Genomic DNA, 15017 nt, shown 5'->3' with positions numbered 1-15017 from the left:
AAGCTGGGGGGAGCCAGGAGGGCGTGGGGGCAGCACTCGGGAAAGCAGCGGAGGTGTGGAGGGCACAGGGCAGGGGCAGCGATGCCAGGGCCGGGGCACAGGGAGGGAAGGAAGCTGGCAAAGCATTGAAGCACCCAGCAAGAGCGAGGCTGGAAAAGAGTGAGCAGGCTGAGGAAAGCCCTGGGGGAGCCAAAAGGGCAAAGGTCCCACTGAGATTTGAACTCAGATCGCTGGATTCAGAGTCCAGAGTGCTCACCTTTACACCATGGGACCTCCTGCATGTCTGCCCTCTGCCCCCTCTGCACACCACACCTCACCGGACGCAGCACCAGGGGACCACGAGAGAAAGCAGGCGCTGACGCTGAGTCGCGGCAAGAGCTGGCGGAGGGCCCCGGAGCAGCTTGCCATGAGCTGCAGAGAGCGCGGTCCAACGTGAGGGAGCGTGCAGACCAGGGAAAGCTGCCCTGGTTCTGCTCTCCAAGTGCGGCCCAACAAGGGTCGCAGAGCCCCTGGGGCGAGGCTCAAGCCCTAAAAAGTGAGCGCCTGTGCCAAGGCGGTGCTGTGCGCTGTGTTCCTCGGAGTGTCCTGTGCTGGCGGCCGTGGTGTGAGGACGAGGCAAAAAAGGCATTAGCAGAGGATGGTTTCGATCCATCGACCTCTGGGTTATGGGCCCAGCACGCTTCCACTGCGCCACTCTACTCCCCCGGCCCCCCCGGCCCCCCCCAGCCCTGCCGCACGCTCCCCGCCTCTCACAGCACCAGCGCTCACCTCTCGCCTCCCACCCTTCCCCTGCCCTGACAACACCACCACCGACACAAACCCAGCAACGCACAACCCCGCTGCGTGGCAAGGGAAGGGTCTTGTTCCTCCTTCTCCCACCTCTCCTGCCCATCGCCTGCAACATCTCAGTCCCAGCACAGGTCTTCTCTTCACCCTCAGCCACCGGGGCCACGTGCGCACGGCGGCGCCTCTCCCGCAGCGCAGCCCACGCTGGCCCCTTCTCTTGTTGCTGCCCCACACCCATCTGCCTCACGTGCTGAGCCCTGACAAGATCTCAGGGCCACCAGGGCTCTGCCCTTCTGGGCTCGCAAGGAGGGCCGTGGGCTGAGGGCTCTCCCTGGGGCTGAGCCGCCGGCGTTTCGGCACAGGGAGCTCAGCAGGTGGGATGTGCTGCTGGGGAAGCAGGCGAGACTGAGATCTGCTCAGCGCCAACACCGGACCTCTCCCCGTGGCTGAGATCTTCTCAAGCGCCAGACCATTCCCTTCCCCGCTCGCCTGCCATGGGCACCGGGAGCCGCTTTCCCGTGCCTCAGGCATTTCTGGAGGGAGGCAAGAACAAAGGGTTTGTGGGTGCGGGGGCACCAGGGGCCGCGTGGAGCCCAGTGCTGCCCTGGCCGGGGAGGTGCTGCCAGGCAGCCCAAAAGGGACTGTGCTGCGTAGTTGGCAGGATTCGAACCTGCGCGGGGAAACCCCAATGGATTTCTAGTCCATCGCCTTCACCACTCGGCCACAACTACCTGAGGGCCCTCCCTGCCCTGCCCCCCACGGCGCCCCATGAGCGGAGCCGACGGTCGCTGTGGGTCCCTTGGGCGCCGCCAGGGAGCCTCGGCTCGGCCTCGCCACGCACTGCCCGTGCCGGGCGCTGCTGCTTCTGCTGCGGGGCTCTGTGGGGGCTGCAGCCCTCCAAAGCCGCCCTTCTGCAGCCTCTTGCGCATCTCCAGCCTTCAACAAAGGGCTTCTCCAGAGCAGGGCTTTCTTGACACTCCTCAAGCCCAACAAACACCCTCTCTCTCCGCACTTTATCCTCAACAAAGCTGCTCCTTGGAAAGCATCTCCGGGGGTCACGGAGTGCCTCCTCCTGTGGCAAGGGGCAGCTTCACCCCAGCCAAATGCTGCTTTGTCCTCTCTGGCCACGAAATACCTCAGGACAGAAACTCACAGCCCCTCAGCACCCGGGTCCTGTGCTGACTGACCCTCAGCGTCATCGCTTTTCATCCTTTTTGGCCGAGAACGGAAACGGGGACACGGAGCCCCTGGAGATGCCCCTTTCTCACTCCTCACAAGCATCAAAATAAGAACCTGAGGCATAACGTTCACTTTCTGTGGCATTATGGGGGGTGAGCATTGTCTGTAGGGAACAGGGCTCTTGTGGGAAGGTCATTGCTTCTTGACCACTCCCTGTGCACTGGAGACAAGAGGATGGCTCCCTCTCCTCTACCCCAGGCACCCACTCTCCAGCACCCGCAGCCTTCCCTTCCCCAGGCCCGGGATGTCCTCCCTCAAGGAGAAGAAAGCTCAGACAGAGGCCAGGTGCTCCGTGTTGGGAGAGGAGAACAAACCAGCACAATTCTCATGGATGCTGCGCAAAGTGTTTAATGGCAGGAGAGACTGCGGTGGCACAGGACAGGGACAGCGAGGAGCAGAGGGCACAGGGCCAGCCGGGACGAGGACACCCAGCGCGGCTGCCAGCCGTGGCCAAGCTCCTGCGCGGGGTTCCCGTCTCGCTCCAAAGGGGACGATGCGGCGGCTTCAGCAGTTGAGAGGGCAGCGCAGGCGAGGCAGACACAGCCCTGCGCCCCCCAGAGCAAAGGAGCCCCCAGAGGAGATGGGAACCCCCCCGGCGCTGAGGGAGCTCCCGACGGCAGCCGAGAGAGAGGAGCCCACGGCTGTGCTCTGAGGGAAGGAGGTGAGGATGGGGCCCGGCAGGGTCACCACCACCGGCGACGCCTCGATGGCCACCGTCGAGTCGGCGCAGCGGGCCACGCAGGGCTCACTGCAGCTGCTGGCGAGGGGCGTTGGGCCGCAGGGGCCGCAGGGACGTGGCACACACGCGCTGAAGCAAGACATCTCTGCTGCAGGGAGCCAAAGCTGAAAGACAGAGCAGGCACTGACGCCGGCCTCAATGCCCGCCCACGGTTCTCCTCCTCAGCTCTTCCCACGGGCGCTGTCGCCTTTCAAAGCCCCCCTGTGCCCACGGATTCCATCCCGCTTGAGAGAACCCCTCCTTCCCAGCTCTGCCCACCTCCGCGGACAGGAGGGAACGAGGTGAGGGCCCTCCAAGGCTTCCATTGCCGGGCCAAGCGCAGGCAGCCCAAGGCTCAGCCGCAGCAGCCCCGTGGCAGCAGAGGAGCCGCCGGAGAGATGGAGCGGGCTCAGGCTTACCTCGATCCTTGAGCGAGGGAGGCAAGAGAGGAGGATGCAGAGCCTGCAGCAGCGCGGGCTTTTATGCAGAGTGCCAGAGCCCTGCGGGGCACAAACATTCCTCCATCCTGAAGCACCTCCACACACGGCGGTGCCGCTTGCCGAGGCCTCGTTGCTGATTACGTCCTCGTCTCTTTCATCTGGGATGTTGTGCTCCCTTTTCAGACCACGGAACATCAAAGGCATGGATGTGTCCCAGCTTCCTGAGGCCAAGGAGCCCCAAGGTGTCGGGCCAGCGTGCAGGGACATTTTTGGTGGGTGCACTTTGTGGGCTGGAGGGAAGTCCCCCGCGGGCAGAACTGATGGCCACGAGGACCTTGCTTACGCACATCAGGCTGTACCACGCACTGCTTTTTGTGATCAAAGAGATGCCCAGGTCCATCTCTGAAGGAGACCCACACCCACTGACCTCGTTTGCTCAGCAAGTTCATCGCAGAGGCCCAAGACCTGCACGGCTGCCCTTGAGGAGAGGCGCAGGGCAGGGAGCCAAGGGCTCCTGGCTGTTTTTCGTGGGTGAGGGATGAGGTGACCCATCCCAGGCATTTCAAACTACAAAGGAACATCGGATCAGTCTCCCAGAGCTCCTGGGAGTCATCACGATGTGGAAGAGTTGGGAAAATCCCTGAGCTGCAGGCAAACAGGAGTCATTTTGCGGTGAGCATCAGAGGACAGAGTGCCCCAGCCTCAGGCGCCCCAGGGAGAACAGAGCTCACCCACTCCTTCCTCCCACAGTTCTCCTTTCTTCAAGGGCTTTTTCACCCATTTTGCCAGCACTCTTGCATCAACCGGTGCTGCTGTGGAATTGCATGCTGCTGCTGCTGCTGCTGCTGCTGCGGCCTTCAGCCCACCCAGCGCGATGAAGGTTGGCAGGAGCTTCTGGAGATTCGCTGGGATGACATCCTGCTCCATGGAGACGAGGCTTCCATCACGCAACAATCACAAGTCATGTTCACGAGGAAACAACTGTGTCATAAAGGGTCTTATCTGGAGCAGCTTTATTCTTGGCATGCTTCTCAATTGGGTTGAAGGAAGGTTTTCAAGAGGTCTGTGTAAGGACACCACAAGGCTGCCCACTTTTCTATGCCCTTCCCTTTCCCCAGTGGAGTAGTGCAAGAGAAATTCCCCTTGGAGGTGCTGGTGAGGAGAGGTGGGAGCCTGTGCCGCCTGTCCAGCGGGGTTGTGCGTTGCTGGGTTTGTGTCGGTGGTGGTGTTGTCAGGGCAGGGGAAGGGTGGGAGGTGAGAGGTGAGCGCTGGTGCTGTGAGAGGCGGGGAGCGTGCGGCAGGGCTGGGGGGGGCCGGGGGGGCCGGGGGAGCAGAGTGGCGCAGCGGAAGCGTGCTGGGCCCATAACCCAGAGGTCGATGGATCGAAACCATCCTCTGCTAATGCCTTTTTTGCCTCGTCCTCACACCACGGCCACCAGCACAGGACACTCCGAGGAACACAGCGCAGAGCACCGCTTTGGCACAGGGACTCGGAGGGGTATGTGTTGGGAGAGGGCCTGCGAGGCAGTCCTTGTGAGCAGAGAGCGGTCGGCATCCGCGGGAGCAGAGTATTGGTGATGGGGATGCAAGAGCGTCCGGTGAGGTGTGGTGTGCAGAGGGCAGATGTGCAGGAGGTCCCATGGTGTAAAGGTGAGCACTCTGGACTCTGAATCCAGCGATCTGAGTTCAAATCTCAGTGGGACCTTTGCCCTTTTGGCTCCCCCAGGGCTTTCCTCAGCCTGCTCACTCTTTTCCAGCCTCGCTCTTGCTGGGTGCTTCAATGCTCCCCCACTTTCCTTCAGTGTTCCTGCAGTTCAGGATTTTCCCAACTCTTCCACATAACGATGACTCCTACGTGCTCTGGGAGACTGAACCAATGTCTTTTTTTAGGTTCAAATGCATGGAAAGGGCAACTCCATCCCTCACCCATGAAAAACAGCCAGGAGCATTTGTTCCCCCCAATCCAATACCATCCCATGATTCGATGTTGCTTGAATTTGACATGAAACATCCCAGATGAAAGAGGCGAAGGTTGAATCACTACTGAGACCTGGGCAAGCGGCACCCCCGTGTGTGGAGGTGCTTCAGGATGGAGGAATGTTTGTGCCCCGCAGGGCTCTGGCACTCTGCATAAAAGCCCGCGCTGCTGCAGGCTCTGCATCCTCCTCTCTTGCCTCCCTCGCTCAAGGATCGAGGTAAGCCTGAGCCCGCTCCATCTCTCCGGCGGCTCCTCTGCTGCCACGGGGCTGCTGCGGCTGAGCCTTGGGCTGCCTGCGCTTGGCCCGGCAATGGAAGCCTTGGAGGGCCCTCACCTCGTTCCCTCCTGTCCGCGGAGGTGGGCAGAGCTGGGAAGGAGGGGTTCTCTCAAGCGGGATGGAATCCGTGGGCACAGGGGGGCTTTGAAAGGCGACAGCGCCCGTGGGAAGAGCTGAGGAGGAGAACCGTGGGCGGGCATTGAGGCCGGCGTCAGTGCCTGCTCTGTCTTTCAGCTTTGGCTCCCTGCAGCAGAGATGTCTTGCTTCAGCGCGTGTGTGCCACGTCCCTGCGGCCCCTGCGGCCCAACGCCCCTCGCCAGCAGCTGCAGTGAGCCCTGCGTGGCCCGCTGCGCCGACTCGACGGTGGCCATCGAGGCGTCGCCGGTGGTGGTGACCCTGCCGGGCCCCATCCTCACCTCCTTCCCTCAGAGCACAGCCGTGGGCTCCTCTCTCTCGGCTGCCGTCGGGAGCTCCCTCAGCGCCGGGGGGGTTCCCATCTCCTCTGGGGGCTCCTTTGCTCTGGGGGGCGCAGGGCTGTGTCTGCCTCGCCTGCGCTGCCCTCTCAACTGCTGAAGCCGCCGCATCGTCCCCTTTGGAGCGGGCGGCGAGACGGGAACCCCGCGCAGGAGCTTGGCCTCGGCTGGCAGCCGCGCTGGGTGTCCTCGTCCCGGCTGGGCCTGTGCCCTCTGCTCCTCGCTGTCCCTGTCCTGTGCCACCGCAGTCTCTCCTGCCATTAAACACTTTGCGCAGCATCCATGAGAATTGTGCTGGTTTGTTCTCCTCTCCCAACACGGAGCACCTGGCCTCTGTCTGAGCTTTCTTCTCCTTGAGGGAGGACATCCCGGGCCTGGGGAAGGGTAGGCTGCGGGTGCTGGAGAGTGGGTGCCTGGGGTAGAGGAGAGGGAGCCATCCTCTTGTCTCCCGTGCACAGGGAGCGGTCAAGAAGCAATGACCAGAGGGAGAAACAGAAGAAATGTCACTCACACTGACCCTCCTTTACTGTGAGTTTGGTAAAAGATGGGAATCAGCTTCCAAGGCAGACTTTTCAACTGATTTTTCAGACAGGAATACCAATACAGATCTTTTAGTTTCACTTCTCAGTCCTCTCAAAGCTTCTTCAGAAACTTCACAAGAAAACCAGCCCTAGCACTTCTCTCTTTCACTGGTGAAACAACCGAGCTGATGATGGGAGAGGGAGCAGTGGGCATCCCTGAGGTGTCACCGTCTGGAGCCGTGTGTTCGACCCATTTAATGTGGACGCCAGAGCAAAGGCCTTTCTGCACAGCCCTTTGCTGCACGCAGTCCTTCCCTCGGGAGCAAGAAACCCTCCCGCAAGAGCCCTGCCTCCTACAGACAACGCTCACCCCCCAAAACGCCACAGAAAGTGAACGTTATGCCTCAGGTTCTTATTTTGATGCTTGTGAGGAGTGGGAAAGGGGCATCTCCAGGGGCTCTGTGTCCCCATTTCCGTTCTCAGCCAAAAAGGATGAAAAGCGATGACGCTGAGTGTCAGTCAGCACGGGACCCGGGTGCCGAGGGGCTGTGAGTTTCTGTCCTGAGGTATTTCGTGGCCAGAGGGGACAAAGCAGCATTTGGCTGGGGTGAAGCTGCCCCTTGGCAGAGGAGGAGGCACTCGGTGACCCCCGGAGATGCTTTCCAAGGAGCAGCTTTGTTGAGGATAAAGAGTGGAGAGAGAGGGTGTTTGTTGGGCTTGAGGAGTGTCAAGAAAGCCCTGCTCTGGAGAAGCCCTTTGTTGAAGGCTGGAGATGCGCAAGAGGCTGCAGAAGGGCGGCTTTGGAGGGCTGCAGCCCCCGCAGAGCCCCGCAGCAGAAGCAGCAGCGCCCGGCACGGGCAGTGCGTGGCGAGGCCGAGCCGAGGCTCCCTGGCGGCGCCCAAGGGACCCACAGCGACCGTCGGCTCCGCTCATGGGGCGCCGTAGGGGGCAGGGCAGGGAGGGCCCTCAGGTAGTTGTGGCCGAGTGGTGAAGGCGATGGACTAGAAATCCATTGGGGTTTCCCCGCGCAGGTTCGAATCCTGCCAACTACGCAGCACAGTCCCTTTTGGGCTGCCTGGCAGCACCTCCCCGGCCAGGGCAGCACTGGGCTCCACGCGGCCCCTGGTGCCCCCGCACCCACAAACCCTTTGTTCTTGCCTCCCTCCAGAAATGCCTGAGGCACGGGAAAGCGGCTCCCGGTGCCCATGGCAGGCGAGCGCGGAAGGGAATGGTCTGGCGCTTGAGAAGATCTTAGCCACGGGGAGAGGTCCGGTGTTGGCGCTGAGCAGCTCTCAGTCTCGCCTGCTTCCCCAGCAGCACATCCCACCTGCTGAGCTCCCTGTGCCGAAACGCCAGCGGCTCAGCCCCAGGGAGAGCCCTCAGCCCACGGCCCTCCTTGCGAGCCCAGAAGGGCAGAGCCCTGGTGGCCCTGAGATCTTGTCAGGGCTCAGCACGTGAGGCAGATGGGTGTGGGGCAGCAACAAGAGAAGGGGCCAGCGTGGGCTGCGCTGCGGGAGAGGCGCCGCCGTGCGCACGTGGCCCCGGTGGCTGAGGGTGAAGAGAAGACCTGTGCTGGGACTGAGATGTTGCAGGCGATGGGCAGGAGAGGTGGGAGAAGGAGGAACAAGACCCTTCCCTTGCCACGCAGCGGGGTTGTGCGTTGCTGGGTTTGTGTCGGTGGTGGTGTTGTCAGGGCAGGGGAAGGGTGGGAGGCGAGAGGTGAGCGCGGGTGCTGTGAGAGGCGGGGAGCGTGCGGCAGGGCTGGGGGGGGCCGGGGGGGCCGGGGGAGCAGAGTGGCGCAGCGGAAGCGTGCTGGGCCCATAACCCAGAGGTCGATGGATCAAAACCATCCTCTGCTAACGCCTTTTTTGCCTCGTCCTCACACCACGGCCGCCAGCACAGGACACTCCGAGGAACACAGCGCACAGCACCGCCTTGGCACAGGCGCTCACTTTTTAGGGCTTGAGCCTCGCCCCGGGGGCTCTGCGACCCTTGTTGGGCCGCACTTGGAGAGCAGAACCAGGGCAGCTTTCCCTGGTCTGCACGCTCCCTCGCGTTGGGCCGCGCACTCTGCAGCTCATGGCAAGCTGCTCTGGGGCCCTCCGCCAGCTCTTGCCGCGACTCAGCGTCAGCGCCTGCTTTCTCTCGTGGTCCCCTGGTGCTGTGTCTGGTGAGGTGTGGTGTGCAGAGGGGGCAGAGGGCACTTGTGCAGGAGGTCCCATGGTGTAAAGGTGAGCACTCTGGACTCTGAATCCAGCGATCTGAGTTCAAATCTCAGTGGGACCTTTGCCCTTTTGGCTCCCCCAGGGCTTTCCTCAGCCTGCTCACTCTTTTCCAGCCTCGCTCTTGCTGGGTGCTTCAATGCTTTGCCAGCTTCCTTCCCTCCCTGTGCCCCGGCCCTGGCATCGCTGCCCCTGCCCTGTGCCCTCCACACCTCCGCTGCTTTCCCGAGCGCTGCCCCCACGCCCTCCTGGCTCCCCCGAGCCTGACGGCTGCTCCTGGACGGGGGATCCAGGCTCAGGGAGAGGAGGCTCTTCCGGGCCCTGATTTCCTGGATGTTGGCCATCTCCAAGGACGGCAACGCTGACAACTCCGTGGGCACCCACTGCCGATGTCTCAGCACCTGCCCAGTAAAGCAAGGTCACAGGTTGCAGCGTTCGTCGTGTTTGCACCCCTATCCGTGTCTGTTTGTTCCATCCATCCCTGGGAGGCGTTGCTGCCTTTCCCTTCCCTGCTAGTCCATGTTCATTGATCTGGAAGCAGTTCAAGGAGAGGCTCCCCGGGTGTCAGGGGCCCTTCCGAGAGGGCAGGTTGTCCTCTTCCCTGCAGAGCAGGGGTCAGGGAGAGGGAGGAGAACAAACTGCCCAAGTCTGAGCGGCACTGCTGAGAGTCCGATGGGAAGGAGCCAACACGCCGGTGGCGAGCAGGGGCTGGAGGCGCAGGAGTGCTGCGTGCCCCATGTGTTGGTGGTATAGTGGTGAGCATAGCTGCCTTCCAAGCAGTTGACCCGGGTTTGATTCCCGGCCAACGCAGCCAGGCTTTTCTTGCAGCGCTCCCGGAGCATCGGCCGGGGCCCCGCAGGACACCCGGCTGAGTCTCCTTCTGCCGAGGGAGCTCCTGGACGGGCTCCTCCTCGTGCTGTTGGCACCGGAGCCACGAGAGAGGGCGTTTGGGCCTGGCCCGGAGCCACACCTGCCGCTGGGCTCGGCTGCAAGAAAAGCCATCTGCCGCGGCACGGAGAGGAGGAGACCGAGAGCCACCAGCTGGGCGTCCTGCCCAGGGAGCAGCACCGCAGGGACCCTGAGCGTCACAGGGACGGAGCGCGACAGCGTTCCTGGCACACGAGAACCGAGACACCGCGGCTTCTCCTGCAGCTTCAGCTGTGGGGAAGGAGCGGAGTTTCTCGGAACGCGACTCTGCCTGATGGGGAGAAGCTTCTCCAGTGTCTGATCCCAGGGCTGCTTCAAGCAAAAGCGTCAACGTCCTTTGCTGTGGTGACAGTGAAAAACCTTTGGGGGCAGCGGGGTTGTCTGGGGGGTCCCACTCCACCGCTCTGAGGCTTTTTGGCCCTTCTCTCGCCTGCTGGGCTGAAGGGGAGACTCTGGGGTCAGTTCAGGGAGCTCCACCTGCAACTGGTGGTGGGGTGAGAACACAGCGCAGTGCTCTCACCTGCACAGCCCCCAGCAAACTGAGGGACGAGGAGAACAAACCGGCACAATTCTCATGGATGCTGCGCAAAGTGTTTAATGGCAGGAGAGACTGCGGTGGCACAGGACAGGGACAGCGAGGAGCAGAGGGCACAGGGCCAGCCGGGACGAGGACACCCAGCGCGGCTGCCAGCCGTGGCCAAGCTCCTGCGCGGGGTTCCCGTCTCGCTGCCCGCTCCAAAGGGGACGATGCGGCGGCTTCAGCAGTTGAGAGGGCAGCGCAGGCGAGGCAGACACAGCCCTGCGCCCCCCAGAGCAAAGGAGCCCCCAGAGGAGATGGGAACCCCCCCGGCGCTGAGGGAGCTCCCGACGGCAGCCGAGAGAGAGGAGCCCACGGCTGTGCTCTGAGGGAAGGAGGTGAGGATGGGGCCCGGCAGGGTCACCACCACCGGCGACGCCTCGATGGCCACCGTCGAGTCGGCGCAGCGGGCCACGCAGGGCTCACTGCAGCTGCTGGCGAGGGGCGTTGGGCCGCAGGGGCCGCACGGACGTGGCACACACGCGCTGAAGCAAGACATCGCTGCTGCAGGGAGCCAAAGCTGAAAGACAGAGCAGGCACTGACGCCGGCCTCAATGCCCGCCCACGGTTCTCCTCCTCTGCTCTTCCCACGGGCGCTGTCGCCTTTCAAAGCCCCCCTGTGCCCACGGATTCCATCCTGCTTGAGAGAACCCCTCCTTCCCAGCTCTGCCCACCTCCGCGGACAGGAGGGAACGAGGTGAGGGCCCTCCAAGGCTTCCATTGCCGGGCCAAGCGCAGGCAGCCCAAGGCTCAGCCGCAGCAGCCCCGTGGCAGCAGAGGAGCCGCCGGAGAGATGGAGCGGGCTCAGGCTTACCTCGATCCTTGAGCGAGGGAGGCAAGAGAGGAGGATGCAGAGCCTGCAGCAGCGCGGGCTTTTATGCAGAGTGCCAGAGCCCTGCGGGGCACAAACATTCCTCCATCCTGAAGCACCTCCACACACGGCGGTGCCGCTTGCCGAGGCCTCGTTGCTGATTACGTCCTCGTCTCTTTCATCTGGGATGTTGTGCTCCCTTTTCAGACCACGGAACATCAAAGGCATGGATGTGTCCCAGCTTCCTGAGGCCAAGGAGCTCCAAGGTGTCGGGACAGCGTGCAGGGACATTTTTGGTGGGTGCACTTTGTGGGCTGGAGGGAAGTCCCCCGCAGGCAGAACTGATGGCCACGAGGACCTTGCTTACGCACATCAGGCTCTACCACGCACTGCTTTTTGTGATCAAAGAGATGCCCAGGTCCATCTCTGAAGGAGACCCACACCCACTGACCTCGTTTGCTCAGCAAGTTCATCGCAGAGGCCCAAGACCTGCACGGCTGCCCTTGAGGAGAGGCGCAGGGCGGGGAGCCAAGGGCTCCTGGCTGTTTTTCGTGGGTGAGGGATGGGGTGACCCATCCCAGGCATTTCAAACTACAAAGGAACATCGGATCAGTCTCCCAGAGCTCCTGGGAGTCATCACGATGTGGAAGAGTTGGGAAAATCCCTGAGCTGCAGGCAAACAGGAGTCATTTTGCGGTGAGCATCAGAGGACAGAGTGCCCCAGCCTCAGGCGCCCCAGGGAGAACAGAGCTCACCCACTCCTTCCTCCTAAAGTTTCCAGCCTCGCTCTTGATGGATGCTTCAATGCTCCCCCAGTTTCTTTCAGTGTTCCTGCAGTTCAGGATTTTCCCAACTCTTCCACATAACGATGACTCCTACGTGCTCTGGGAGACTGAACCAATGTCCTTTTTTAGGTTCAAATGCATGGAAAGGGCAACTCCATCCCTCACCCATGAAAAACAGCCAGGAGCATTTGTTCCCCCCAATCCAATACCTTCCCATGATTCGTGGTTGATTGAATTTGACATGAAACATCCCAGATGAAAGAGGCGAGGGTTGAATCACCACTGAGACCTGGGCAAGCGGCACCGCCGTGTGTGGAGGTGCTTCAGGATGGAGGAATGTTTGTGCCTCGCAGGGTTGTGGCACTCTGCATAAAAGCCCGCGCTGCTGCAGGCTCTGCATCCTCCTCTCTTGCCTCCCTCGCTCAAGGATCGAGGTAAGCCTGAGCCCGCTCCATCTCTCCGGCGGCTCCTCTGCTGCCACGGGGCTGCTGCGGCTGAGCCTTGGGCTGCCTGCGCTTGGCCCGGCAATGGAAGCCTTGGAGGGCCCTCACCTCGTTCCCTCCTGTCCGCGGAGGTGGGCAGAGCTGGGAAGGAGGGGTTCTCTCAAGCGGGATGGAATCCGTGGGCACAGGGGGGCTTTGAAAGGCGACAGCGCCCGTGGGAAGAGCTGAGGAGGAGAACCGTGGGCGGGCATTGAGGCCGGCGTCAGTGCCTGCTCTGTCTTTCAGCTTTGGCTCCCTGCAGCAGAGATGTCTTGCTTCAGCGCGTGTGTGCCACGTCCCTGCGGCCCCTGCGGCCCAACGCCCCTCGCCAGCAGCTGCAGTGAGCCCTGCGTGGCCCGCTGCGCCGACTCGACGGTGGCCATCGAGGCGTCGCCGGTGGTGGTGACCCTGCCGGGCCCCATCCTCACCTCCTTCCCTCAGAGCACAGCCGTGGGCTCCTCTCTCTCGGCTGCCGTCGGGAGCTCCCTCAGCGCCGGGGGGGTTCCCATCTCCTCTGGGGGCTCCTTTGCTCTGGGGGGCGCAGGGCTGTGTCTGCCTCGCCTGCGCTGCCCTCTCAACTGCTGAAGCCGCCGCATCGTCCCCTTTGGAGCGGGCGGCGAGACGGGAACCCCGCGCAGGAGCTTGGCCACGGCTGGCAGCCGCGCTGGGTGTCCTCGTCCCGGCTGGCCCTGTGCCCTCTGCTCCTCGCTGTCCCTGTCCTGTGCCACCGCAGTCTCTCCTGCCATTAAACACTTTGCACAGCATCCATGAGAATTGTGCCGGTTTGTTCTCCTCATCCCTCGATTTGGCCCCCCCTGTGCAAGGAAAATGGAGCCTCTGCCCTCTCCCGTGGCAGCAACGATCACCCCAGCCGCCTCACATGTCCGGTTGCAGGTGTAGCTCCCTGAAGAGATACTTGAGGGTCAAAAAGAAGGAAGCAGTGAAGAGAAATGTAGAAAAGCCTCAGAGAAATAGAGAGAGAGAGAGGAGAAAAGTGCAGGGGTGGAAATAACCAGGAGTGCCACACACAGTAGCCCTGAGAGTGTGGTCAAAAAGAGAAGCGGTTACCCAGGCGGTCTCCGTCTTTGAGATGTCCAACATCCAGCCAGACAAAGCCACGGAAATCTTCCTCTGCTTGAGCCTGCTTGGAGCCAGGTTTGGACTCCAGGGTCTCCACGTCAGTTGTTGGGTGCTTTGCTGATCCAGGGCCAGGTTCCCGCAGCCGGGAGCAGCCGTCGGGCCCGAGGGAGCAGAGAGGGGCCATTGCTCAGGAGGGCTTTAGAGATTCTCTGTGCACGAGGCAAGGGCAGGGGCAGCGATGTCAGGGCCAGACCTGGGAGCAGAGGAAAACCAAACCATTCTATGATTCCATGAGTCTATCACGAGTTGCCTTCTCATGTACCACAGGATGCACAACCTACAAAACAAGGCCAAGAAAGGCTTCTGATCTGGAAATAATTGCACTGAGTACTGACTGTCGGACAACTTTTCACAGTTCATAGCATAGTTATAAGTCTGAAGATATGTGTGAGTCACTCCAACAGAAGGAAGTCATCACTTCTCCTCCCCCTGATAGGGCAGGTCCAGATTGTTTGAGGGTTTGAGATCCAGGAAAACGGTATCATCCAGGTATGAGGGTATTTGAAGCCAGCTTCAGGATCAGGCAGGTGTGCCTCAGAGCCTTCTTGGTCTAAAAGGTACGTGAGATTTAGCTTGCCTGGGTTTAGATCCTGTACCTTCTTCTTCTACCGAAATTGCTACTTTAATCTTGTTTTGGGGTAGGAAATGGAACGAGAGATTCCTGTTTTCTAAACGGCTCTTACATAAGAGGTCTCACTGGTGAGACCGCACCTCAAATACTGTGTTCAGTTCTGGACCCCTCACCACAAGAAGGATGTTGGGGCTCTGGAGCAACAGAGAAGAGCAACAAAGCTGGTGAGGGGGCTGGAGAACAAGTCTGACGAGGAGCGGCTGAGAGAGCTGGGGTTGTTTATCCTGGAGAAGAGGAGGCTGAGGGGAGACCTTATTACTCTCTACAACTACCTGAAAGGAGGTTGTGGAGAGGAGGGAGCTGGGCTCTTCTCCCAAGTGACAGGGGACAGGACAAGAGGGAATGGCCTGAAGCTCCGCCGGGGGAGGTTCAGGTTGGGTATCAGAAAAAAATTCTTCACAGTAAGAGTCATTGGGTACTGGAACAGCTGCCCAGGGAGGTGGTCGAGTCGCCTTCCCCGGAGGTGTTTAAGGAACGGGTGGATGAAGTGCTGAGAGACATGGTTTAGGGAGTGTTAGGAATGGTTGGACTCGATGATCCAATGGGTCCTTTCCAACCTTGTGATTCTGTGATTCTGTGATTCTGTGATAATTAGTGCTAAACCTTAGTGCACTGCTTGTTTCGGGTTTCAGCAGCTATCGATTTTGAGTGCTTACCAGACCAAGGGCCTTAAAGAGACTTTTATCTCCTCCAAAAAGAGCTGTTTCATGGGAGAGAAAAAAAAAAACCCAAGCAACTCTGAGCAAGAGTAGCTCAATAAAACCCACAAACCAAACAAAACCGGGTAACAGGAAGGGCATTTCCTGACTGATAGAAATAGAAACAGTGTTCCGATTACCTTCATTCTGCCTGGGGCTGGATCAGTTGGGTTCCAGCTTTGGGAAGACAAAGTTCACAGCTGAGCAATGCTGACAAGAAAAGGCTGTTGTTTTCCCGGTGAACAGGCCACTGGCAACTGCACCATGATCTTGATGAATCTCAAGTTTCTATCTTCACAGAATCATAGATTC

At 60.9% G+C, this 15017-nt stretch overlaps 1 protein-coding gene and 9 non-coding genes across 10 annotated transcripts in view; 7 read left to right on the top strand and 3 right to left on the bottom strand.

Moving 5' to 3' along the window:
* Nucleotides 1-15017, top strand: part of LOC104054369 (alpha-2,8-sialyltransferase 8E-like) — a 34506-nt gene that overhangs the window by 12588 nt on the left and 6901 nt on the right. The gene's annotated exons all lie outside the window — the stretch shown is intronic.
* Nucleotides 202-273, bottom strand: TRNAQ-CUG (transfer RNA glutamine (anticodon CUG)). The gene has a single exon. It is a non-coding gene; the product is annotated as a tRNA-Gln (tRNA).
* On the bottom strand, nt 629-700 carry TRNAM-CAU (transfer RNA methionine (anticodon CAU)). The gene has a single exon. It is a non-coding gene; the product is annotated as a tRNA-Met (tRNA).
* On the bottom strand, nt 1436-1517 carry TRNAS-AGA (transfer RNA serine (anticodon AGA)). The gene has a single exon. It is a non-coding gene; the product is annotated as a tRNA-Ser (tRNA).
* TRNAM-CAU (transfer RNA methionine (anticodon CAU)) lies at nt 4513-4584 on the top strand. The gene has a single exon. It is a non-coding gene; the product is annotated as a tRNA-Met (tRNA).
* Nucleotides 4817-4888, top strand: TRNAQ-CUG (transfer RNA glutamine (anticodon CUG)). Its single transcript has one exon. It is a non-coding gene; the product is annotated as a tRNA-Gln (tRNA).
* TRNAS-AGA (transfer RNA serine (anticodon AGA)) lies at nt 7403-7484 on the top strand. The gene has a single exon. It is a non-coding gene; the product is annotated as a tRNA-Ser (tRNA).
* TRNAM-CAU (transfer RNA methionine (anticodon CAU)) lies at nt 8220-8291 on the top strand. Its single transcript has one exon. It is a non-coding gene; the product is annotated as a tRNA-Met (tRNA).
* Nucleotides 8647-8718, top strand: TRNAQ-CUG (transfer RNA glutamine (anticodon CUG)). The gene has a single exon. It is a non-coding gene; the product is annotated as a tRNA-Gln (tRNA).
* On the top strand, nt 9393-9464 carry TRNAG-UCC (transfer RNA glycine (anticodon UCC)). Its single transcript has one exon. It is a non-coding gene; the product is annotated as a tRNA-Gly (tRNA).

Source organism: Cuculus canorus, chromosome 12 (genome assembly GCF_017976375.1).
Source record: "Cuculus canorus isolate bCucCan1 chromosome 12, bCucCan1.pri, whole genome shotgun sequence".
NCBI lineage: Eukaryota > Metazoa > Chordata > Aves > Cuculiformes > Cuculidae > Cuculus > Cuculus canorus.
Note: the sequence above shows the minus strand (reverse complement) of the source record. Positions and strands in the feature narration are given on the sequence as shown.